This window comes from Salvelinus fontinalis, chromosome 16, assembly GCF_029448725.1.
Source record: "Salvelinus fontinalis isolate EN_2023a chromosome 16, ASM2944872v1, whole genome shotgun sequence".
Classification (NCBI taxonomy): domain Eukaryota; kingdom Metazoa; phylum Chordata; class Actinopteri; order Salmoniformes; family Salmonidae; genus Salvelinus; species Salvelinus fontinalis.
Window position 1 is genome coordinate 35290656 of NC_074680.1, and position 27386 is coordinate 35318041.

General features: G+C 46.2%; 1 pseudogene; it reads right to left on the reverse strand.

Moving 5' to 3' along the window:
• Positions 1–116: 116 nt before the first annotated feature.
• LOC129813078 (mitochondrial ribonuclease P catalytic subunit-like) lies at positions 117–27169 on the reverse strand (annotated as a pseudogene).
• Positions 27170–27386: the final 217 nt, after the last annotated feature.

A 27386-nucleotide genomic window follows, 5' to 3' on the forward strand; every position in this document is an offset into this window, starting at 1 on the left:
TATAATCTAGGACTCAAAGTGATTGAGTCTTTCTTTTATAATTTTTTCACGTTATATAGTTTCATTAAGGAACACTGTATTTTACAGTTTGTGAAGATCAAACAGAAGCAGGGGCCTTATTTTGCCCTGGTGAGACAAAGACACTTCTGGGGAACTAAATAAGTATATCTCTCTGCCCCATTCTCATCATAGTGGATGTGAAAGGAGCCTCCATTTGTATGGACAATGGTGTCATAACTTGATATCCTAACATAACAAAACACCACAAGAATTATAATAACCTCAAACACACATATGCCATGCATTTATTTATTTGGGGCTCTCGAGTGGCACAGCAGTCTAAGGCACTGCATCTCAGTGCTAGAGACATCACTACAAACACCCTGGTTCGAATCCTGGCTGTATCCCTGTGCGATAGGGCGACGCACAATGTTCCTTTTAGGTCCTCATATAGACAACATGAATTTATGCCATGATTTGTAATAAATAAGCAAGCTCCATCTCTCTTTTACTCTCACCTGGAATCATACACTCTTTCCCGGAGTGTAACTGCTCAGCACCAGCTAGTTCCCTCTCTGCCACTTGAAGAAGAGGCGTCAAGTAGCACCATCGGGCAGGCAGGCCTTGTGGTCCCGCATCAGGTCCCGGCTCAAAGTTACAGTGGTTCCCAGAGTGCAGTGTGGCATACAGCAGGAAAGGGTCACCCTCAGAACTGTCAAACAACCAGAGGTGTCAAGATCCAAACAAACCCAAAGAATACACAATGTATTGCACACAAATACACAGAGAGGACGAAACATTAAGAACACCTTTCTAATACTGCGTTGCCTAATATGATCCTCCAGAAAGCTTTGGTTTGTAAAGACATAGGACTGATTTTGTAAGACAGAGTATACAGCTGAATTAACATGTCAGTGAAGAAGCAGTGGGCCTTCTGCTGGACCAGGCTCATGTCATGTCTGTCCCAGCTGCGTGAGGGCCGCTGCATGTGCTTCCTCCACAGTACCAGAATGACCAGGCTCTGTCGCTCCAGTTCTGACACCACCACCAGGAGCTGCATGTAAACACAAAGACATTTAGCCATCATCACTTATGTCACACCACGGTCCTTTTAATTAGGCACCAAACAGAACACAATGTATTTAAAAGGACTACAAATTTCTTTGCAAATTTTAACAAAATGTTTATTGCATGCCAGCCTTAATAAACATTATTTTGCTTTTAGAAGATCAACAAAGGTTAGCTAATATAATGCATTGCATTTAGGGTGAACATTCTCCTATCCTTCAATGTAAGATTTTTATGAATGAAAGAACACAATGCATTCGCCCATTGGGATGAATACTCAGTCCGTGATGTGTTAATACCTTCATTCACTTCCTCTGTAGGGAATTTCCCTGGTTGAGTCTGAGACAATTGACACATATTATATATTGTTTTTTTAACCTTTATTTAACTATGCAGGTCAGTTAAGAACAAATTCTTATTTACGATGACGGCCTACATCAGCTATAGAGAAATTAATTATCTCAATGCTTAACCATTGTTTTGGCTTTTTTTGGTATTAACTATTGGTTTACTCAGGTAGGGTTGCAAAAATCCAGTAACTTTCCCAAATTTCCCTGGTTTTCCAGAAAAACCAGTTGGAGTTCCTGGACAACCCTACTCAGAGGTGATGATGATGGGAGTTATTTTCTACAGGATATTGCATATTTTCCACTTTTGACAAAAAAAGGGGAAATTAAAAAGCTGATTGCAATCTTTATATTACTTTGCTATCAATTTGCACCTGTTTGACCGAGATAATTACTTTTTTTGTCTCATTCATCTCATCTCCTCTGCAACTTTTCCCTAGGTTCCTTGCTGCAAATGAGAATATGTTCTCAGTCAACATACATGGTGAAATAAGGGTTAAATAAAGAGGACCTGTGCAAACACCATGCCATTATTTAGCACTTTTTAAAAAGATCACACCTAGGTCCGTGGCAGTCATGAAATTTTGTCCGCCGGTTATTGTCATGCAAAAGTTCATTAGCATAAACATGTTTAGCATCTCCAGGCCTCCACACATACAAGCAGCATACAAGTGTAAGGTTCTGCTTTTCTATTCTTAGTCAACCTTGTGTTCTTTTTCTTTGTGTTCTGGAACGTAGTTCTGTCTTTCATTTTTGTTCATTGATTTCACCTGTGTTCGTTTCTCACCTGGTCTCATCAGCTCCCTATTTAGTTCAGTTCTTTCTGTTTGAATGGTAGTGAGGTATTGTTTGTTTTTGACTGCCTACCTGTCTTTGACCATTGCCTGCGACCACGTTCCTGCCTTCTGCGAAGGCTTAATAAACATCTGCTGTGCTCCGTGTGTTTGAATCTACACCTTTTTCTCCCTGAGTATTCATTACAAAAAGCTGGTGATGCACACCTTTGGAACATCTACATTTAAGTTGAATAAATCAATTTAATATACACCATGACAATAAATCCATTATTTATTTTAGGCAGGTCTAAAGAAACATGACATGAAGAAAATGTATTTCAGAAGAACAGAATATGTTTTGGCCTACTGTATGTTATCTGGCTATACGTCACGCCATAGGCTGTAGGCTTGTACCTTTAACTATCAGTGGAGGCTCCTCATAAGAGGAAAGGGAGGACCATCCTCTTCAGTGAATTTCATAAAAATAAAAATAGTCAAATATTTTAAAAAGTTATAATTTTTATACTGAACTAAAATATAAACTCAACAGGTAAAGTGTTGGTCCTATTTTTCATGATCTGAAATAAAAATTCCCTGAAATTTTGCATACACACAAAAAGCTAATTTCTCAAATTTTGAGCACAAATGTATTTACATTTCTGTTAGTGACAGGTGTGACATATCAAGAAGCTGATAAAACAACACGATCATTACACAGGTGCACTTTGTGCTGGCGACAATAAAAGGCCACTCTAAAATGTGCAGTTTTGTCACATAACACAATGCTACAGATGTCTCAAGATTTGAGGGAGCGCGCAATTAGCATGCTGACTGCATATTAGCATGCAGTTAGCATGCTGACTGTCCACCAGAACTGTTGCCAGAGAATTGAATGTTAATTTCTCTACACAAGCCGCCTCCAACGTTGTTTTTGAGAATTTGGCAGTAGGTCCAACCTGCCTCACAACCGCAGACCACGTGTAACCATGCCAGCCCAGGACCTCCACATCCAGCTTCTTCACATTCGGGATCGTCTGAGACCAGCCACCCAAACAGCTGATGAAACTGAGGAGTATTTCTGTCTGTAATGAAGCCCTTTTGAGGGGAAAAACGAATTCTGATTGGCTGTGCCTGGCTCCCCAGTGAGTGGGTAGGCATATGCCTTCCCAGGCAACACTCATGGCTCAGCCCCTGCCCAGTCAGGTGAAATTAGGGCCTCATGAATTTATTTCAATTGACTGATTTCCTTATGTCAAATCAAATCAAACTTTATTTGTCACGTGCACCGAATACAACAGGTGTAGACCTTACAGTGAAATGCTATATACAGGCACTGGTTAGTCGGGCTAATTGAGGTAGTATGTACATGAATGTATAGTTAAAGTGATATGCATATATGCTAAACAGAGTGTAGCAGCAGCGTAAAAGAGGGGTTGGGGGGGCACAATGCAAATAGTCCGGGTAGCCATTTGATTACCTGTTCAGGAGTCTTATGGCTTGGGGATAAAAGCTGTTGAGAAGCCTTTTGGTCCTAGACTTGGCGCTCCGGTACCGCTTGCCGTGCGGTAGTAGAGAGAACAGTCTATGACTGGGGTGGCTGGGGTCTTTGACAATTTTTAGGGCCTTCAACTGACACCACCTGGTGTAGAGGTCCTGGTTGGCAGGCAGCTTAGCCCCAGTGTAGTACTGGAACGTACGCACTACCCTCTGTAGTGCCTTGCGGTCAGAGGCCGAGCAGTTGCCGTACCAGGCAGTGATGCAACCAGTCAGGATGCTCTCGATGTTGCAGCTGTAGAACCTTTTGAGGATCTCAGGACCCATGCCACATCTTTTTAGTTTCCTGAGGGGGAAAAGGATTTGTCGTGCCCTCTTCACGACTGCCTTGGTGTGTTTAATGGATTTATTGTCATGGTGTACATTCTAGTTTGTTGGTGATGTGGACACCAAGGAACTTGAAGCTCTCAACCTGCTCCACTACAGCCCCGTCGATGAGAATGGGGGCGTACTCGGTCCTCCTTTTCCTGTAGTCCTCAATCATCTCCTTAGTCTTGGTTACGTTGAGGGATAGGTTGTTATTCTGGCACCACCCGGCCAGGTCTCTGACCTCCTCCCTAATGGCTGTCTCTTCGTTGTCGGTGATCAGGCCTGCCACTGTTGTGTCTTCTGCAAACTTAATGATGATGTTGGAGTCGTGCCTGGCCACGCAGTCGTGGGTGAACAGGGAGTACAGGAGGGGACTGAGCACGCACCCCTGGGGGCTCCAGTGTTGAGGATCAGCGTGACAGATATGATGCAACCTACCCTCCCCAAATGGGGGCAGCCCGTCAGGAAGTCCAGGATCCAGTTGCAGAGGGAGGTGTTTAGTCCCAGGGTCCTTAGCTTAGTGATGAGCTTTGAGGGTACTATGTTGTTGAACGCTGAGCTGTAGTCAATGAATAGCATTCTCACATAGGTGTTCCTTTTGTCCAGGTGGGAAAGGGCCGCGTGGAGTGCAATAGAGATTGCATCATCTGTGGATCTGTTTGGGCGGTATGCAAATTGGAGTAGGTCTAGGGTTTCTGGGATAATAGTGTTTATGTGAGCCATTACCAGCCTTTGGAAGCACTTCATGGCTACAGACGTGAGTGCTACGGGTCTGTAGTCATTCAGGCAGGTTGCCTTAGTGTTCTTGGGCACAGGGACTATGGTGGTCTGCTTTAAACATGTTGGTATTTCAGACTCATTCAGGGACATTTTGAAAATGTCAGTAAAGACACCTGCCAGTTGGTCAGCACATGCCCGGAGCACACATCCTGTTAATCAGTCTATCCTCACGGCCTTGTGAATGTTGACCTGTTTAAAGGTCTTACTCAAATCAGCTACGGAGAGCGGGATCACACAGTCATCCTGTCAGGACCCGGTGAGAGAAAGTCACTAATAGTTGTCAGAACCCAGAAGATGAGGCAGACTCAGCAGTACTAGAGATAATGATTTAATAAAAGGACAAGATCTTCAGGCAAAGAATATAAATCCACCACGTCCAAAATAAAGCCAAGAGGCACAAAATGGATATCCTCCAAAATACAAAGAAACTCCACAAAGTGGTAAAAACAGCAGGGAAAAACAAACCTCAAAAGACTACTCAAAAAATACACAAGAACTAAACCAGAGAACCTCTGGAAAATCCAATAATAGAACTATATGTTTCACACAAAAAGGCTTGGGCTGGGGCTGGGTGCTAACATACAAACACTGAGCAAAGAACTGAGGAACACACAGGGTTTAAATACTAACAAGGGAACGAACACAGGTGCAAACAATAAAAGAGCAAGGAAAAAACAAAAGGTTCAAAAAAGGTGCAATGGGGACATCTAGTGACAAAAACCAGAACAGTCCTGGCCAAAACCTGACACATCCAGAACAGCTGATGCTCTCATGCATGCCTCAGTGTTGCTTGCTTCGAAGCGAGCATAGAAGTGATTTAGCTCGTCTGGTAGGCTTGTGTCACTGGGCAGCTCTCGCGGCTGTGCTTCCCTTTGTAGTCTGTAATAGTTTGCAAGCCCTGCCACATAAGACGAGCGTCGGAGCCGGTGTAGCACGATTCAATCCTAGCCCTGTATTGGTGCTTTGCCTGTTTGATGGTTCATCAGAGGGCATAGCAGGATTTCTTATAAGCTTCCAAGTTAGAGTCCCGCACCTTGAAAGCGGCAGCTCTACCTTTTAGCTCAGTGTGAATGTTTCCTGTAATCCATGGCTTCTGGTTGGCGTATGTACGTACAGTCACTGTGGGGACGATGTCCTCGATGCACTTATTGATAAAGCCAGTGACTGATGTGGTGTACTCCTCAATGCAATCGGAGGAATCCCGTAACATGTTCCAGTTTGTGATAGCAAAACAGTCCTGTAGTTTCGCATCTGCTTCATCTGACCACTTTTTTATAGACCGAGTCACTGGTGCTTCCTGCTTTAATTTTTGCTTGTAGGCAGGAATCAGGAGGATAGAATTGTGGTCACATTTACCAAATGGAGGGCGAGGGAGAGCTTTGTACGCATCTCTGTGTGTGGAGTACAGGTGATCTAGAATTTTTTCCCTCGGGTTGCGCATTTAACATGTTGATAGAGATTAGGTAAAACTGATTTAAATTTCCCTGCATTAAAGTCTCCGGCCACTAGGAGCGCTGCCTCTGGGTGCTCGATTTCCTGTTTGCTTATTTCCTTATAAGTGCGGTCTTAGTGCGGTCTTAGTGCCAGCATCCACCTGTGGTGGTAAATAAACAGAATATCCATGTCATCATTCAGTCACGATTCCGTGAAACATAAGATGTTACAGTTTTTGATATCCCACTTGTAGGATATTCATGGTCGTACCTCGTCTAATTTATTGTCTAATGATTGTACATTGGCGAGTAATACTGACGGTAATGGCAGCTTTCCTACTCGCCTTCTGTGGATCCTTACGAGGCACCCCGCTCTGTGTCCTCTGTACCTGTGTCTCTTTCTCTTGCCAATAATGGGGATGTTGGCCTTGTCGGGTGTTAGCAGTACATCCTGTTCGTCCTGCTGGTTGAAGAAAAAATCTTTGTCTAATCCGAGGTGAGTGATTGCTGTCCTGATATGCAGAAGCCATTTTTTGCCGTAAGATACGGTGGCAGAAACATTATGTACAAAATAAGTTACAAATAACCCGAAAACCCCCCACATAATAGCACAATTGGTTCGGTGCCCGTAAAACTGCTGCCATTTCTTCCGACGACATTTATATGAACTGTAACTCAGTAAAATCGTTTAAATTGTTGCATGTTGTGTGTATATTTTCGTTCAGTAGAGATAAAACTATACTAAATATATTGAAGTCACCAAATAATTTATTTTTAAAAACTGTTTTGCAATTGTCTACAGTTGCCTCAGCAGTATTCTGTAGGGGAGCACCATGGTGTAGCCGGAGGACAGCTAGCCTCCGTTCTCCTCTGGTTACATTGACTTCAATACAAAACCTAGGAGGCTTATGGTTCTCACCCCCTTCCATAGACTTACACAGAGATTATGACAACTTCCGGAGGACATCCTCCAACCTATCAGAGCTCTTGCAGCATAAACTGACATTTTGTCCACCAAATCAAAGGATCAGAGAATTAATCTAGTCCTGAAATCATAAGCTTTGGTCACTGGAACTCTTCCAAGTTAAGGTAAGCATTTGTTTTTATTAATGTATTGCCACCGGGGCCGGCCAGTGTAACTGCTAAACTGATTTCTGACTGTACACTGTACTGCATGATTTTAGCGGGTTTATTAGTAGTTCTAGTTGACTATGATGTGACAACGATGTAGGCTGTGTGTAGCGGTTAGCGGTCATGATATGACGTTTTGGCTAGGAAAGGTTTTTTCACCTGGTCACAGACAGCTGATGTGTTGTGCAAACGAAGGGAAAAGGTGAGGAGGAGACTGAATAGATAGTTGCGAGAAGTAATTATATACAGTATAGGCCTACAACGAGCAAAGTGATCATGCTGTTTTTATGTGGCTGCTATGAAAGTGAACTGTTAGCGTGTGAATAGGGGTGTATTCATTCCACCTATTCTGTTGAACCTTCACCTCACTAAAAACCTGCGTTCGATCCCAGACTGTGTCACAACCGGTTGTGACCGGGAGTCCGATAGGGCGGTGCACAATTGGCCCAGCTTCGCCTGGGCTAGGGAAGGGTTTGGATGGGCACCTGCAGGCTGGCTTCGGTCGTCAGTTGGACGGTGTCTCCAACACATTGGTGGGGCTGACTACCGGGTTAAGTGGGCGGGTGTTAAGAAGTGCGGTTTGGCGGGTCATGTTTCGGAGGACGCATGACTCGACCTTCGCTTCTCCCGAGCCCGTTGGGGAGGTGCAGCGATGAGACAAGATCGTAATTGGATCGCAATTGGATATCACAAAATTGGGGAGAAAAGGGGTGTAAACTAAAAATAATAAATAAAAGAATGATGACATTCAATGCTGCAAAAATGTTTTGATACCCTTTCCCAGATCTGTGCCTCGACACAATCTTGTCTCGGAGCTCTACGGACAATTCCTTCGACCTTATGGCTTGGTTTTTGCTCTGACATGCACTGTCAACTGTGGGACCTTACATAGATAGGTGTGTGCCTTTCCAAATCATGTTGAATCAATTTAATTTACCCCAGGTGGACTCCAATCAAGTTGTAGAAACATCCCAAGGATGGTCAATGGAAACAGGATGCACCTGAGCTCAATTTCTAGTCTCATAGCAAATGGACTGAATACTTATGTAAATAAGGTATTTCAGTTTTTAATTTTTAATAAATTTGCTAAATTTTCTAAAAGCCTGTTTTCGTTTGTCATTATTGGGTATTGTGTGGAGATTGATGAGGGGAACAAATTATGTAATACATTTTAGAATAAGGCTGTAACGTAACAAAATGTGGAAAAAGACAAATATTTCTGAATATACTCAGTCCATCATTACTTTAGGCCTATGTATAAGGTCTAATTTGCATATGGGTGTTTGGAATTAATCATCACCTCTGAAAGTGCTGTCCATTTCATTGCACTCTCTTGGCATTCTCTCAACCAGCTTCACAAGTTAGTCACCTGGAATGCATTTCAATTAACAGGTGTGCCTTGTTAAAAGTTAATTTGTGGAATTTCTTTCCTTCTTAATGCATTTGAGCCGATCAGCTGTGTTGTGACAAGGTAGGGCTGGTATACAGAAGATAGCCCTATTTGGTAAAAGACCAAGCTCATATTATGGCAAGAACAGCTCAAATAGACAAAGAGAAATGACAGTCCATCATTACTGTTAAGACATAAAGGTCAGTCAATACGGAAAATTCCAGAATTTCAAAAACCATCAAGCACTATGATGAAACTGGCTCTCATGATGACCACCACAGGAAAGGAAGACCCAGAGTTACGTCTGCTGCAGAGGATAAGTTCACTAGAGTTACCAGCCGCAGAAATTGCAGCCCAAATAAATGCTTCACAGAGTTCAATTAACAGACACATCTCAACATCAACTGTTCAGAGGAGACTGTGTGAATCAGGCCTTCATGGTCGAATTGCTGCAAAGAAACCAATACTAAAGGACACCAATAATAAGAAGAGACTTGCTTGGGCCAAGAAACACAAGCAATGGACATTAGACTGGTGGAAAGCTGTCCTTTGGTCTGATGAGTCCAAATGTGAGATTTTTGGTTCCAATCACCGAGTCTTTGTGAGATGCAGAGTAGGTGAACAGATGATCTCCGCATGTTTGGTTCCCACTATGAAGCTTGGAGGAGGAGGTGTGATGATGTGATAGAGATACGCCTTCCCATCTGGTTTGCGCTTAGTGGGACTATCATTTGTTTTTCAACAGGACAATGACCCAACACACCTCCAAGAAGGAGAGTGATGGACCAAGAAGGAGAGTGATGGAGTGCTGCATCAGATGACCTGACCTCAACCCAATTGACATAGTTTGGGATGAGTTGGACCGCAGAGTGAAGGAAAAGCAGGCTAAAAGTGCTCAGCATATGTGGGAACTCCTTCAGAACTGTTGGAAAAGCATTCCAAGTGAAGCTGGTTGAGAGTGTGCAAAGCTGTCATCAAGGCAAAGGGTGGCTACTTTGAAAAATATAAAATATATATAAAATATACATTTTTGGTTACTACATGATTCCATATGTGTTATTTCATAGTTTTGGTGTCTTCACTATTATTCTACAATGTAGAAAATAGTAAAAATAAAGAAAAACCCTTGAATGTGTAGGTGTGTCCAAACTTTTGACTGGAACTGGAAGTGTTTAATGTGATTTTCGATTGCGTTTGCATTGATGTCAGAGGGGTTAGAGGGACAATAGAGCCCTGCGTACCAGGCCATTAGGACCTGGTGATCGTTAGCGAGTTGAGTACTACTAATGCATGTCCAGAGTGGATCAAAGGAGATTACCATGATTCAACGGCCACTTACAATTTTACTGGTGTCATGACACAGGACTGCAGGTGTTGCAGTAATTTGGTCACCGCAACAGCCCTAATCACACCCTGTTCTCTTTCTGTCCACTCTAGATGAGGAAGTGTTGACCTGGGAACAGCCGGTGGATGTGGCTGTTTTCTGCTAACTCATCATGGGGGAAGTGAGCTTGGAGCAGCAGGTGTAAGGTTTACCAATTAAAGCGTGAGACAAGAGCCATGAACTTTTAGCTGTAACCTGAAGTAATTTATATTTCTCACCTCATTGTTGTATCCGTTTTAGTTTCTCATTCTCTCTTCTAGCAAGAAGAGGAAGATGGAAAAAAATAAACCCAGAATAATCATTTAATTACACAACGATTTCTATATTAAAAGTCGTTGCTTATTGCAAATATCTGTTAATATATGGTTCATGGTTTTACACACAAAAAAACTCCTACATGTCTAGTTGTCCGATGTGGTTGAGGCTGCAGACGTGTGGGTTGTGGATGGGTGGCCTTTAGCTCATAACTGGGATGGAAATTTACCCCACACACACACTTGAAATACTGATGTTAGTCATGTGAGAACCGGAGAGGAAACCCCCCCAATAAGGCATCAGGGTCTGTAGGTGTGCTGAAACAATACTCTCTGTGCTGCGATTATACAAACACAGAACTCCTATATTTTTTTATATATTTATTTATTTATTTATTTATTATTTATTTATTTATTTGAAAGCAGGGGATTAATATCTACTCTATGCAGTCAGTGACCTGAGGCCACAGCCCCTCCTGCTCACTTCACCTGTCAGAGAAACAATAATGCCACACAATTGTGGGGAGTTGGAGGGAGGAAAAGGAATGTCATTATTCACACTGTGTGGTCAGACTCTGTGGTGACTGAGGGTTCTGCTTACAGATAGAAACCCACAGAGTATGGTTAGGCTATGAAAAAATATATACCCATCTTTCCCACAGGATCCAATCTAAACAACAGCCTCCCACATCACCCTGCAGCTGTGACAATGCAATCTCCACTGTGTCTCAAGTGGGGGAAGACTGGTATTACAACTAAGTCACTTCAATGGAATTCAAGACGTTCCCTTTCAGGATATTTGTATTTGTCTCTATCCGAGGGGTCTATCCGAGGGGGAGGCAGGTAGCCTAATGGTTAGATACCCTAAAGGCTATTGCCTGCAGTTGTGCTCTTGAGCAAGGCACTTAACCCCCCACAACAACAGCTCCTTGGGAGTCCAGTGAGGCAGCCACCTGCACCTCTTCTAAACCTGTATATGTATGTGTGTCTTCCTGAGGGGTTAGGTTAAAAGCGGAAATACAATTTTGGTTGGACCTTGTGTGCAACTGACCGATAAAGTGATCTTAATGTTAATCTATTAATCTATATCTGCTGGTGTGGCTGTGCTCCATATTACCCCCTAGTGGCAAAAGGAGAGATGGTGGAGACATACTGTACATACAGTACATCCTATTCAGAATTACTTAATTGTACTGAGTCACAAATACAGAATAGGCACCCTTTAAATTCTGTAACTAGGAATTAGGTCATATTCACAGTGATTCCAGCCTTAGTCATTATATTGGAAAGTCAACAAGTACTTTTCTCTCACAGATTCAACTAAACTGATGTTTGAGAGTATTTGTTTTAATGATGATGACTGATGCTCGACCACTCAAGTAGTAGAAAATTAAGGAAATCCACCCATTGCATTGGGAGATTTCTTTTTGAGTGACACGGACTGTGGTTTGCTTAGTTTGGAAGACAGAGGAAGAGTAACAGTGAGTCAGCATGAACCTCAAGCACACTAACATGAGCTGTTGCCTTGCCAACTGGAAATGGTAACACCAACTGTGGGTGTTCATTATGTTCTAATAGCTACTGTAGAAAGGGCAGGGAAGGAGAGAGAAGGGCAGGAGAAGGCATGGAAGGAGAGGGCTGGGCAGGGCATGGCACGGCACGGCAGGAGAGGGCAGGGCTGGGACTTGGAGATTCCATCAGGTGCAGTCTAATTGCATTGCAGAAGCCACATCAATAACACATCTCAACCTTATGTGTCAGATCTTATGGTCAGATCAACAGTGCCAACCTAGGCTCGGAACATTTCGTACCATCTTGCTCAGATTGTTGTTCCATTGAGTTTGGCAGGTCGCTGCCTTAAGAAAATAGACAAGGCCTTGCCTTGACTCATGACAATTATATATTCTGGATTCACACCGCCAGATATGAGAGATCTGGCAGAGCACTCACCATCTGCGACTGGTTCCCTTTAATGCCCATGTTGGCAATGTTGAAACCATCTATGACCATGTCAAAGGCCGGCTTCCACTTGACAAAGTTCTTGAAGCTCTCCAGCTCCTGGGAGAGGGAGAAACATTTGGTTACGCAAGCGACTGGTTTAAATATTTGGTGAAATGCTATGTGCTTCCATTTTAAATGTTTGTGCATGTCAAGTGCATATCATATGTAATATTGACATTTTTATGATGCATTTCAATGTCTCACAGCTATCAAATATCAAAATCTTAGGTGAAATATAAAGGGGCTGGAGGGGATTCACATGCCGGAACAATATCACTTCATGACAACACCAGACTTGAAAGTCCCAAGCACCAGCTCACGTTGCATGCCTGACTGTACACAACAAGGATGAATTTTAGTAACAGGGCAAGACTTGCTCAATATTTACTGAACTTGACAGCCAGACAGCCTTCCCTTTTTTTGTCATGTTTTTCTTTTCTTGTTTCCATTTCAATGGGAACCTGGACTGGCTCCAGATATGAGTCTGGTAGTACACAGTACAGTGGGGGAATTTCTGGCTGGACCACATGCCAACTCCAGGCCACACCTCTACATGTCTGTCTATCATGTACATTGTACACTGTATGTATGCATACATTGGTCTCTCGTGTTGCCGTCACTGCTGCATTGGAAATAGAGATCCATTTACATTTCATTGGTAGGAGGTTGGTAAATACTGGTCATACATGTCTAAATCTAAAGTATTTTGCTGAACTAAAATGTTTCTTTAAAAAAAAGGATTTCATCACATGTATATGCAAATATGTTCCTCATGTTTCTAGAGAATGCAATCAGACTGACCAACTGCAGCCTACACACAGGAGATTACAGTAGTACACTGCAGAGTCCATTCATTGTTCAACAAATCATCTTGTATAAGTGTCTATTATACAATACTGTAGCCATGGGAACAGGCCACTACTTTCACTTCTTTGTCTCTGCATGCAAATAGCCTGAGAAATCCCCCGCCACACCCCAACACAAACCTCAAAGTCCACCAGAACAACAGTACTGTATACCCTTGCAAAATACTAACCATTCTTCAAGGTGGCTCCAACTGCTTGATTGTACTGTACATTTGAGAATAAAAAATGCAGATAATAATTCTATAAAGAATTGTAGCTTATTTGACTAAAGCTAGTAACTTGTCCCTTGTAGCGTCAGCTGTGTGAATTGTGTCAGTTGCTCTGTCTAGTGGTGTCAATTTTTGTATATTTTCCATTTGGTTTACATTTTTTATATTATGCACTTCGAGATTATTCTGTATAATAAAAAGCACTTTGCAAATGTAATAAATTATTATTATTAATATTATTACTTTTATTTTAACAGCATTGCAGTGAGACATCTGTATAGAATGGAAAGGGGAAGAATATTTGGGGAATCCCTCTTTTGTGCAGAAGGGAGAAAGTTCTGAAATAAATAACATTCAGAAGTCAAGAAATGTTCAGGCCCTGTTTCAGGCCATAGACATTCATATTCATTAAGTGTCCATATACAGGCCTCTGTGATAAAAGCAGGATGTTAACATCTAGTTGACCAATAGGCTTGGGACGAGGTTACTTTCACATTTACTTCACCTCTACCTTATTAACACAGCTTGTTGTGTTGCTATCTACTCCCTGCAGCAAAAGCAGTTGTCATGGAGAGTTGAGGTAGCACAATCGGACTAGAAGAACTGGGAATTCTCAGAGGTTGTAGGGTCACGTGACTGGTGCCTAGATGTTGTTTGTTTGATGGAGTCTGATACAATGAATCTCCAGTGTAGTTCCATAATACCTTTTTTGCACTATTGGTTAGAGCCCGTAAGTAAGCATTTCACTGTAAGGTCTACACCTGTTGTATTCAGCGCACGTGACAAATAAACGTTGGTTTGATTTGATTGTGGAGGGAAAGGGTTTGGCAGAGCACAGCCTTCGCTTTGGCTCCCTCTCCTGTCCAGCTCAGGTGTTCGGCGTCGCTGGCCGTCTAGCTGCTGCCGAACCTGCTGCTGGCAATCGCTCTTCACTCATTAACCCCGTACTTGTCTCATCATCATTACACACATCTGGTTCCAATCCCCACTCTATCACTGCATATATACTCCCTCTGTCATTTGTCTTTGTCGGTCATTGTAAATGTTGCTTGTTTTATTATTTTGCATTTTGGGTTTCATCCCGCTTTTATATATGCTGCTTTAATAAATTCAGTAGTTCTAAACCTGAGACTGCCTCCTGCCTACTCCTCTCTACACTTGTGACAAGTAGGAAGAGATTATTTCACATTTGATGGCTCTTCATTGTTCTTGCACAATTAAGTTATCCATGTGGAAAAAGGACAGAAGTCTGAGAAACAATTTTATCAACAAGATAAAATGTCTAAAATCACTGAGGAGCCTACGTATTAAATGCATTAGGCTACACAGTGACATTCCACAACTATTCTACAAAAATCCCCCAACCTCCCAAAACAAAAGTTGTAGATAACTATTTGTTACACCCATGTCTGTGACCTAATAGTGTCTAGTCTAAAGCAAAAGAAACCGGTTGTTTAAGTTCTATAGCTGGGGCTATATTCTAAAAAACCCTGTCAACTTGTTTCAAAATGTTACCATAAACTCTTTCTTGTCAGTGTAAGATTATTTTGTGTTTATGCTATGCCTTTACCTCTAAAAGTATTGATTGGGACTGAAAGAGAAATTGGCTAAAACAAAGCAGTATTGTGAATCCTAGACAAAAATTATGCAGATGCTTTCAATTGGTTCTGAATGCATTGTTCTTGCACTGTTTCATGCGACAGATTTAACAAAAGTTGAACCTTGAAAAGAAAATACTGATGCTGCATAGGAGCATGCAAGGAGCAACGCTCCAGCCCCAGGACTGAAGGCGTTAGTTTTCAGTGCCCCACAGTGGTTTCACTACATAAACTACTCACTCATGTAGACATGGGGGGTTAGAGTCCACACACACACACACACACACACACACACACACACACACACACACACACACACACACACACACACACACACACACACACACACACACACACACACACACACACACACACACACACACACACACAGAGCAGGCAGGGACTTTCCAGGGTCACTCATGTAAGAGCCTATTGAGGGCTGAAATGTGAAACTCTTTTGTGCAGCTTACAACTGCAGCGGGCTAAAAACTGTCCAAGCTGTGCACAGAAATAAACATGTCACAAAAAGCTAGTGTTGCCTAAAGCAACAGAGAGGGATTACAGCTCAAAACAGGGATTTAACTGACATGCAGCAGCAGCGTATTGCATTTCCGTAAAATAAACTGCCATAAAATAGCTTATTACTTTATTATACAATATGCATATCTTTATCTATACTGAACATGCCAATTGCATGCTCGCTCAAAACTTGAGACATACGTGGCGTTGTGTTGTGTGACAAAACTGCACATTTTAGAGTGGTGCAGGCCTACCGGCAGACTCTGTTGCCCCGGCTGCAGGAGGGCACAGAGGAGCTCCTCTGGGAAGTGATGGAGGTGTCTCGCCTGCTTTCCCTGCTCTTGAGGGATGTGGCTCGTGCCAAAATGATGGGCCATGGCGCAGGTGGTTACCTCCCGGCGCCATCTCTGGCTGGCCCAATCCCGTCTGTCAGCTGCTCTCCAGAGCACATTTGCCACTCTCCCAATCACCCCAGGGCTGACGTTTGGCCCAGGGGTTGATGACATTCTGGAGCAGACCGATAAGGTTCGTAGGGACCGGGAGACCCTGAGACGGTTCATGCCGCCTCTTCAGGCCCGGGTCCAAGGCAGACGGACCGTCGCCACTCACCTGCACCCGAACGATAGTGGGGTCCCTCTCCTGCCCCATCGCCTCATGCTGAGGGACGACAGCAGGGAGGGGCACAGCGTGCGGTGGAGCAACAACCTGTCAACCGTCACCACCACAGGGACGTACCTGGGGAACCCAGGCGCACGGGGCACCAGAGGAGAGGCGGGCTACGGCAGGACCCCTGACACACCCTTCCCCGGCCTCGGCCGCTTCTCCCGGTCTCAAAGGGCAAAGTGGGGGGAGGGTGTGGAGTCCCACTAGGTGTTGTCCACAATGCTCGAGGGCTACCGACTCCAATTCCGGTGCCGGCCCTCATCCTTCACGGACTTTTGTGTCACCACGGTGGCCGACCTCCTGAAAAAAAACCTGCGGCTGGAGATCTCCTCACTCCTGGACAAGTGTGCCATCCACAGGATCGAGACATCAGAATGGCTAGGTGGGTTCTACTCCACTTATTTTGTGCTCCCAAAAAGAGACGGAGGGTCCGACCAATTCTGGACCTCCAAAACCTCAATGCGTACTTCCATGTTCCTGTTCACCCAGCTCATTGGCAGTATCTCCGATTCGTTTTTGAAGGGACAGCTTACGAATTCATGGTTCTTCCCTTCGGCCTCTCCTTGGCACACGCACTTTCACAAAGTGCATGGACGCTGTCCTGGCACCTCTCACGTCCTGAGGATTGTTTATCCTCAATTACCTGGACGATTAGCTGATTTGTGCCCTGACCAGGACATAGGTCCTGTCAGACAGAGACATGCTCCTGACCCACATCGCGGGCTGGGTCTGACGCCCACCCAGAGGATGGCCTTCATTGGCATGGAACTGGACTCAGTTCTCATGAGAGCCCGCCTGCCCACCAGAAGGGTTCAGGCGATCTTATCTTGTCTCGACCACTTTCGGCAGGAGCGGGTGGTATCCGCCCTGACCTGCCAACGCCTGTTGGGCTTGCTGACGGCGGCCTCGTTGCTGATTCCCCTGGGCCTGCTCCATCTCCGGCCTCTTCAACGATGGTTCAACTCCCACCGGCCGCACCCGAAGCGCCACCGTCACCGCCAGCTGTGGGTGACCGCACAGCATTCTTGAGGTGGCGCAGTCACTCCTTTCTCTCAGGTGGGTTGGAGATGCTGAGTATATTCCGTCGGGAGCTGGTCAGCACAGACGCCTCCCAGATCGGCTGGGGGGGTGTGACCAAGGGCAGGTAGGCCAGCGGCTGTTGGCTATCCCCTTGGAGCAGCAGGCACATCAATACACTAGAGCTCCGAGATGTACTGCTGGCCCTGCGGTCTTTCCTTCCAGATCTGAAGGGAAGACATGTTCTGGTGAGAACGAACAACACCACAGTGGTAGCTTACATCAACCATCAGGGTGGACTAAGGTCCCACCACCTCCATCTTATGTCACGGGAGCTCCTTCTCTGGGCTCAGGGACATCTAGTGTCTCTACGCGCAGCACACATACCTGGCATCCTGAATGTAGCTGTGGATATGTTCTTGTCACGACTTCTGCCGAAGTCGTTGCCTCTCCTTGTCCGGGCGGTGTTCGGCGGTCGACTTCACCGGTCTTCTAGCCATCATCGATCCATTTTTCATTTTCCATTGGTTTTGTCTTGTCTTTCCACACACCTGTTGTCAATCCCATTCATTACCTGTTGTGTATTTAACCCTCTGTTTCCCTTCATGTGTTTGTCAGAGATTGTTGTATGTCAAGTGTTGTTTTATTAGTGTATAGGTGTGCGACGGGTCCTTGTACCCATTTTATTTTGATATATGTATATTACTCGTGTTTGGAGCATTTCATGGACGTTTATTAAAAGTCTCCATATACACTTCATTTACTCTCCTGCGTCTGACTTCCCTGCCACCTATACACACGACGTTGACAGAATCTCTGACCTTAAAAAATGAAGTCAGCAGGAGGAGGCACTTCGCTAATGGAGGTTGAGGAACGCGTCCTGAAACAAGCGGAGGAGATTGACAGTCTGTGCGCTGCCATGGATCGCATTGTCCAGAGTATGGACCGCTGGGAGAGACAGGGAGCTTTTCCAGTACCTCCACCACCACCTGGAATTCCTTTGAACGTTTTTTCTCCTCCGGAACAGAACAGGATCCAGTTATCCCTACCCACGGGATACAATGGAGATACTGCCAGCTGCCAGGGTTTTCTCCTAAAACTGAACTTGTATCTGGCCACGGTCTCTCCAGTACCATCAGACCGTGAGAAAAGCTCCGCCCTCGTCTCATGCCTTACCGGGAAAGCCCTGGAGTGGGCCAACGCTGTGTGTGGAGAGGATAAGGCGTTGGACCATTTTGAGGAGCTCATCTGCCATTTCCGGAAGGTATTCGACCACCCATCCGAAGGCAGAGCAGCAGGTGAGCTCCTCTATCATCTGAGGCAGGGGACGAGGAGTACTCAGGAGTTCGCTTTGGAGTTTAGGACTTTGGCTGCCGGCGCTGGATGGAGCGACAGGGCCCTGATCGACCACTACCGTTGTAGTCTACGCGAGGACGTCCGTCGGGAGCTGGCCTGTAGAGACACCACCCTCAACTTCGACCAGCTGGTGGATATGTCCATCAGGCTGGACAACATGCTGGCTACTCGGGGACGTCTAGATCGGGGTCTGGTTGTTCCATCCTCCCGCACTCTCTCTCCCGAACCTATGGAATTGGGAGGGATGGTGCGCAGGGAGACCGGAGGGGGTACCCGCTCGAGCACCATCTATGATCGCAGAGATCACACTGCTGATCGGTGCCGGGTTGGTTCCTCTGGGAATAGAGAAGGCAGGCAGGGCACTCTGGCATCACCCCAGGTGAGTAGGCACCATACTCATCCAGAGCCCTCTGCTGCACTTATGTTTGTCTCTGTCACCTTTCCGGATTTTTCCCTGCATTCCCAGTATAAGGCGCTAGTAGATTCAGGCGCGGCTGGGAATTTCATTAATAAAAATTTTGCTCATAGTTTAGGGATTCCTGTTGTTTCTGTGGATATGCCTTTCCCTATTCATGCCTTAGATAGTCGACCAATAGGGTCAGGGTTTATCAGGGAGGTCACCGCACCTTTGTCTATGATAACGCAGGAGGGTCACAAGGAGAAGATTAGTCTTTTCCTTATTGATTCCCCTGCGTATTCTGTGGTGTTAGGCCTACCCTGGTTAACTACTCATAACCCCACTGTTTCTTGGCCACAGAGGGCTCTCACGGGGTGGTCGCGAGAGTGCTCAGGTAGGTGTGTAGGGGTTTCCGTTGGTGCTACTACGGTGGAAAGTCCAGACCAGGTTTCCACCGTGCGCATTCCCCCAGAATATGCCGATTTGGCACTCGCCTTCTGTAAAAAGAAGGCGACTCAATTACCACCCCATCGACAGGGGGATTGTGCGATAGATCTCCTGGTAGACGCTGCATATCCCAGGAGTCACGTGTATCCTCTGTCGCAAGCGGAGACAGTGGCTATGGATAATTATATCTCTGAATCCCTGCGTCAGGGGTTCATTCAGCCATCCATTTCACCCGCCTCTTCGAGTTTCTTTTTGTGAAGAAGAAGGATGGCGGTTTACGCCCGTGCATTGATTATCGAGACCTTAATAAAATCACGGTAAAATATAGTTACCCGCTACCTTTGATCAATACAGTAATGGAGTCAATGCGCGGGGCCCGCTTCTTCACAAAATTGGATCTCAGGAGTGCGTACAATCTGGTGCGTATTAGGAGGGGTGATGAGTGGAAGACGGCATTTAGCACCACCTCAGGTCATTATGAGTACCTGGTCATGCCATATGGGTTGATGAATGCTCCATCAGTCTTCCAATCGTTTGTAGATGAGATCTTCAGGGACCTGAACGGGCAGGGTGTAGTGGTGTATATCGATGATATTTTGATATACTCTGCTACACGCGCTGAGCATGTGTCCTTGGTGCGCAGGGTGCTTGGTCGCCTGTTGGAGCATGATTTATATGTCAAGGCTGAGAAATGCTTGTTCTTCCAACAATCCATCTCCTTCCTAGGGCATCAGATTTCCACTTCAGGAGTGGAGATGGAGAGCGACCGCATTACAGCCGTGAGTAATTGGCCGACTCCAACCACGGTAAAGGAGGTGCAGCGTTTTTTAGGGTTTGCCAATTACTACCGGAGATTTATCCGGGGTTTTGGTCAGGTTGCAGCTCCCATTACCTCACTGCTAAAGGGGGGACCGGTGCGCATAGGGCTTTTGGTAAACTGAAGGCTCTGTTTACCTCGGCGCCTGTGTTGGCTCATCCGGATCCCTCTTTGCCATTCATAGTAGAGGTGGACGCATCCGAAGCTGGGATAGGAGCAGTGCTCTCTCAGCGTTCGGGTGTGCCACCGAAGCTTCGCCCCTGTGCTTTCTTTTCGAAGAAGCTCAGCCCGGCGGAGCGTAACTATGATGTGGGGGACCGAGAGCTGTTAGCTGTCGTAAAAGCCTTGAAGGTGTGGAGGCATTGGCTTGAGGGGGCTAATCACCCTTTTCTCATCTGGACTGACCACCGCAATCTGGAGTACATCCGGCAGGCGAAGAGACTAAATCCTCGCCAGGCAAGGTGGGCCATGTTTTTCACTCGTTTTGTGTTTACGCTTACTTACAGACCAGGCTCCCAGAACGTCAAGGCAGACGCATTGTCTCGGCTGTATGACACAGAGGAGCGACCCATGGATCCCACTCCCATACTCCCAGAGTCGTGTTTGGTGGCGCCAGTAGTGTGGGAGCTGGACGCGGACATTGAGCGGGCGTCACGTGCAGAGCCCTCTCCTCCTGAGTGTCCAGCTGGTCGTCTGTACGTTCCGTCTGCTGTCCGCGACCGATGGATCTATTGGGCTCACACATCACCCTCCTCTGGTCATCCTGGGATAGGTCGGACGATGCGCTGTCTTGATGGGAGGTACTGGTGGCCCACTTTAGCTAAGGACGTGAGGATTTATGTTTCCTCCTGTTCGGTGTGCGCCCAGTGCAAGGCTCCTAGACACCTGCCTAGAGGTAAGCTTTTACCTTTACCCGTTCCTCAACGGCCGTGGTCGCACCTGTCAGTGGATTTTGTGACTGATCTTCCACCTTCACAGGGTTACACCACGATCCTGGTCGTTGTGGATCGGTTCTCTAAGTCCTGTCGTCTTCTCCCTTTGCCCGGTCTCCCTACGGCCTTACAAACTGCAGAGGCTCTGTTTACACATGTTTTCCGGCATTATGGGGTGCCTGAGGATATAGTGTCTGATCGGGGTCCCCAGTTTACGTCAAGGGTCTGGAAGGCGTTCATGGAACGTCTGGGGATCTCGGTTAGTCTTACCTCAGGTTTTCACCCCGAGAGTAATGGGCAGGTGGAGAGAGTTAACCAGGATGTGGGCAGGTTTCTGCGGTCCTATTGCCAGGACCGGCCAGGGGAGTGGGCGAAGTTCGTGCCCTGGGCAGAGATAGCCCAGAACTCGCTACGTCACTCCTCCACTAACCTTACCCCTTTTCAATGTGTATTAGGGTATCAGCCGGTTCTGGCTCCTTGGCATCAGAGTCAGACCGAAGCTCCTGCGGTGGACAATTGGTTTCGGCACGCTGAGGAGACTTGGGAGGCAGCCCACGTCCACCTTCAGCGTGCCATAAGGCGCCAGAAAATTGGCGCAGACCGTCGCCGCAGTGAGGCCCCGATGTTCGTACCAGGGGACAGGGTCTGGCTCTCGACCCGAAACCTGCCCCTCCGCCTGCTCTGTCGGAAGCTGTATCCGCGGTTTGTGGGGCCGTTTAAAGTCCTGAGGAGAGTGAACGAGGTATGTTATAGATTACAACTGCCCACTAATTACCGTATTAACCCCTCGTTCCATGTGTCTCTCCTCAGGCCGGTGGTGGCTGGCCCGCTCCAGGAGGCTGAAGTGCGTGAAGTTCCTCCGCCTCCTCTAGACATCGAGGGGGTCCCGGCGTACGCTATTCGATCCATTTTGGATTAGAGACGTCGGGCGAGGGGCCTTCAGTACCTCGTGGACTGGGAGGGGTACGGGCCGGAGGAGAGATGCTGGGTTCCGGTGGAGGACGTTTTAGATCCTTCCATGTTAAAAGAATTCCACCGCCTCCATCCGGATCGCCCTGCACCTCGCCCTCCGGGTCGTCCCCGAGGCCGGTGTCGACGCGCTGCTGGAGCCGCGCGTCAGGGGGGGGGGTAATGTCACGACTTCTGCCGAAGTCGTTGCCTCTCCTTGTCCGGGCGGTGTTCGGCGGTCGACTTCACCGGTCTTCTAGCCATCATCGATCCATTTTTCATTTTCCATTGGTTTTGTCTTGTCTTTCCACACACCTGTTGTCAATCCCATTCATTACCTGTTGTGTATTTAACCCTCTATTTCCCTTCATGTGTTTGTCAGAGATTGTTGTATGTCAAGTGTTGTTTTATTAGTGTATAGGTGTGCGACGGGTCCTTGTACCCATTTTATTTTGATATATGTATATTACTCGTGTTTGGAGCATTTCATGGACGTTTATTAAAAGTCTCCATATACACTTCATTTACTCTCCTGCGTCTGACTTCCCTGCCACCTATACACACGACGTTGACAGTTCTCAAGGGAGGGCCTGCCACCATGGGACTGGAGTTGCACCTGTGGGACAAGTTCGGGAGGTCGCAGGTGGACCCATTTGCCTCCCTGGACAATGCACACTGCCTCCTGTGGTACTCCATGTCAGAGCCACCAGGGCCTCTGGGCTTGGATGCTCTGGCTCAGGATTGGCCAGGGCCGGAGCTTTACGCATTCCCCCCTTTTCCCCTGATCCAGGCTGTGCTGGACAGAACCAGAATGGTGGAGCATCGTATGCTGCTGGTGGCCCCATACTGTCCCAGACGACCCTGGTTCAGCCTTCTCCTTGCCCTGTTGACTGGGACACCTTGGCAACTGCCCCTGAGACCCAACCTGCTGTCTCAGGTTGGGGGAACTCTGTGGCATTCAAGACCACACCGCCTCCGTCTGTGGCACCAATGGTCCATTTACAGGAGGGCGCAATGTGCTACCGGATGGACCCCGGTGGGAGGAGTATATCTCTCCGCCTCAACTCTTCATTCCTCCCGAAGGTTCTGTCAGACAAACATGTGAACATCCCTTTAATCCTGTCTGCTTATGACCCCCCCGGCAGTCTGGGCCTCCCTCTGGCATGCTGTGCCCTGTGCGGGCACTGGCTGCCTATGTGGAGCGGACACGGTCAGTGAGAACAACAGACCAGCATTTGTCCGCTATGGTGAGAGAGTCCTGGGGGCTGGGCTATCAAAGCAGAGGCTCTCTCACTGGATCATAGACACGATTACGACAGCATACCGCCTGGCTGGCAGGCCAGTGCTGGGACCTGAGGTGGCACATTCAACACGAGGTGCGGCTGCGTCCTGGGCTCTACTGAGACGAGTGCCCCTCGCTGATATCTGTGCTGCGGCCAGCTGGGCTTCATCTTCCAACTCTTCTAAGTACTATCGGGTAAATGTGGCACCTCCCTCTGCGGTTGATTCAGCGGTCCTGGGCATCGCCTCCCCTTCCGGGGACTGTGCTGTGACCCCCCCTTCCACTTTGATGGCCCCTGTGTCTCGATCCCTCGCTGAGACTTCGCTGCAGGCTGGCTGGGTCCCTCTAGCACCAACTAAATCTGGTACGGGTATACCAATATATTGGAGTGATCCAATATAGTGAAACATAACGAAGGTTACGTATGTAGCAACAGTTATGTGAGCTATACGGATCACTCTAATCCTCTAGGGTGCTAGAGGCACCTCAAAAATGATGTCGAGAACATGTGTCACGGCCATGGGGTCTATATATAGGGGCGTGACACAGGTGTACATGGGAGTAAATCTATAAATCCTCTCTTCGGATTTATCCCTCTGCCGCGGAGTAATACCAACATATTGGAGTGATCCATATAGCTCACATAACCACGGTTACATACGTATCCTTCGTTTTTCATGGTTCGGGTTAGGCCCTTTAGTTCCAGTGAAGGGAAATCTTAATGCTACAGTATACAATGACATTTTAGATGATTCTTTGCTTCCAACCTTGTGGCAACAGTTTGGGGGAAGGCCCTTTCCTGTTTCAGCATGACAATGCCCCTGTGCACAAAGCGAGGTCCATACAGAAATCATTCGTCGAGATCGGTGTGGAAGAACTTAACTTGCCTGCACAGAGCCCTGACCTCAACCCCATCGAACACCTTTGGGATGAATTGGAATTGAATTAGAAGGCCGTTATAGCAGCCAAAGGGGGACCAACTCCATATTAATGACCATGATTTTGGAATGAGATGTTCGACGAGGAGCTGTCCACATACTTTTGGTCATGTAGTGTATCGGTACAAAAAGGAATTCCCATGCTCCCATTAAGACAAAACAGAATTAACAAGGTGTTTTCCCCACAGTAGTCTGTAGGTTATATTGTGTATAAAGGCTTGCACACATCGCAATGAATGAGTATCTAGTGTTCGTCTGCCGATCGTTCAGCGTGCTGTGTTTTAAGTACCACCCGCGGTAGACGTCTGGCTGCCAACATTTTCACAAAATTCTACATGTAAAATCGGTGGGCAAATTACGTTCAGAGGTGCTAAGTACTCTCAGACTGTAAATGCTATTGGTGTGTCTGAGCCCTAAGAAGCATTAGGTACATAAGATAAGACTCAGTCTCTAAGAATTGTATGTTTCCTCCCATGCGTCTGAAGATTTCTTATTGAAGAAACATAAATGGCCACATATAGGAACAGTGATAAATGGAGGTAAGCTAGATACTGCACAATTATTTTGATCTGAGAAGAGCCTACAAGCAGCTATCATCAAACACTGCATTTAGACAGGCGGCCCAATTCGGATATTTTTGACCAATCACATTAGATCTTTCCACATCAGCTCTTTTTCTGAGCTGATCTGATTGGTCAAAAGACCAATTAGTGAAAAAACTATCAGATTTGGGCTGCCTGTCTAACAAAGCCAATGAGGTGCAACAGGTCTTTGCCAGTAAAGGATGAAATGTATTTTATCACCTACATATTGACCAGCCTTTGCTAGTGTCTGCAATGTGTGGCTGGACTGAGCTGACTGACTATAGCGGGCTCAGTGAGGGATACATAGAGAGACACAGGGAGCTAAATGTGCTGCAACTGGAAATCCCCCCCTGATCAGCAAGATCCACCCTGAACAACACTGTATCACGCAATAATGCATTTCTCAGCTGATTAGTTTGACCAAAACTTTAAAAATGTTTGCCCAAACATCCAGCACCAAATGAATAGTTCAATGCAAAATCTAAAATTTGCAAATCTCACTGCATGCATCTGGAGAAATGCAGGAGAAATCTACAGTTGCTTGACATTACCAACCCTCTGCCATTAAATTCACATCGTGCAGACTTTGTTTAATACGACACTAGCACCATCTACTGGACATTGTATCTATCTACTTTTACATGATGTGTTTGTTCAACCAAATGTATTCAAAAGGATCGGCTGATAAAAAAAACATAAAGCTGACCTGTAGTGCAGACAGTTTGCATAATGTGTTTGGACACTATCAGTGTGGGGATAGACAAGAGGGAGACAAATAAGAAAGAAAAAGAGGTTCCCAAACCTCTGGAGTGGTCTCATTTAGACATCTCTGCCTTGGATCACATCCCCCATAACCCTGTCCTTGAGCTGGGCGTACTCCTCCGGACTCTGTGATGAATTCCAGCTCTGCCTGACAGCTCAGACACAATCCCCTGGTTACAGGGGGTAAAGAGGCCAGAGGTAAAAAATTATTTCAATTTTCCAGCCATCTAGATTTCTTATAGAAGTAGCCTATGAAGTGCTGATGAAAACTCTGAATTCATTAGGTCTAATGGTTTAATGACGAGGAGAATGTTTATGTCGTTACCTGGGATCTACGGTGGACCAGCTTCCACTCCACTTCTGGTCTAGAAGATTGGCAGGAGAGAGGAAGATATCATCATCAAACTAAAATAGGCACAACCCATGCTTTGTTCCAATAATATTGTGTGACTGTAGGCCTATTCAGTAACCTATACTCAGGATTTACCTCTCAAACCAAGCTTTGATATCTTTAGCCAGAGTCTCCATGGGATAGATCTGGTTGTCTCTATATGAAGCAGGATGGACTGCAGCCCGTCCCTATGGCCCTGATGAGAGAGGCCACACTGGAATAGGGCCTGCCATGTCTCCTGGTTGGGAATGAGGCCCTTCTCCATCAGTTCGGCATACAGGGCCCCGGCAGTGGCACCATCACCATGCAGTACTGCCCCCACGATGGCATCGCCGTAGTTACGCGGTGATGGCCCTCTTGATGGGTGTGATAGCACCTCCTTCCAGCGTTCTGATCTGCTAAAGCCCTTTATGAGCAGGCTGGAGGCCCTGGTGTCTAACGTCATGATCTGGCTCCTCATGATGTCATACTTGTTAAACACCTCCAAGTGGTGGCCACTGCTGACACACAGGGTGAGGTATTGAAGAAGCAGCTCGTAAGACAGTGTCCCGGTATCCATTGCAAAATAGGGACTGTCCCATCGGCCAGCATTGATGCCATCATCGTCAAAGCGATCGGGGTTCGGTGAAGTCAATTTGAGTGTCTCCCTTTCTGAGGCAGTGAGAGGGTGGTCTGGGGGTTCCAGTCTCTTATTCTTTCTGGGGAAGTCTGGTTCTTCCTCCTACAGGGCTGCCTCAGCCCTCTTCTTTTGGTATTCAGCAGTTATCTTAGCTGTTCCAGCAGCAAACACTGACTTGGGAAAAGGGGGCCTCTCTCTGATATTGAAGTCCCTCTGTCTGTCTTCTTTCCTGTTGGTACCTTCATGTCTACTCACTCCTTTCATGCATAATAGTCTGGTGCAACCTGATAGCTTGCTAATCACATTATTTAGGGGAATAAAGCCAGGAGTGCTGGGATGAGAGTGTGGGCTAATGTATTTGACGTTTTCTTGGTTTTGATATCAGGAAGGAGTTCATTGTTTACAGAAAATATTTTGATGAAACCAACTACTTTAACAATATTATTTTGTACACACTGTCAGTGTCAGCTGTGCGGTCTCATGCCTCTGTTGTATCAAAAACAGTTAAGTGAAGTTCAAACTAACATTAACTAGCTAGCTGGAAGTGTCAAGACACATCCGTTGTCATTTCCTACAAGTAACAACCAGTTAACAGCTGATAATAACAGGTTTAA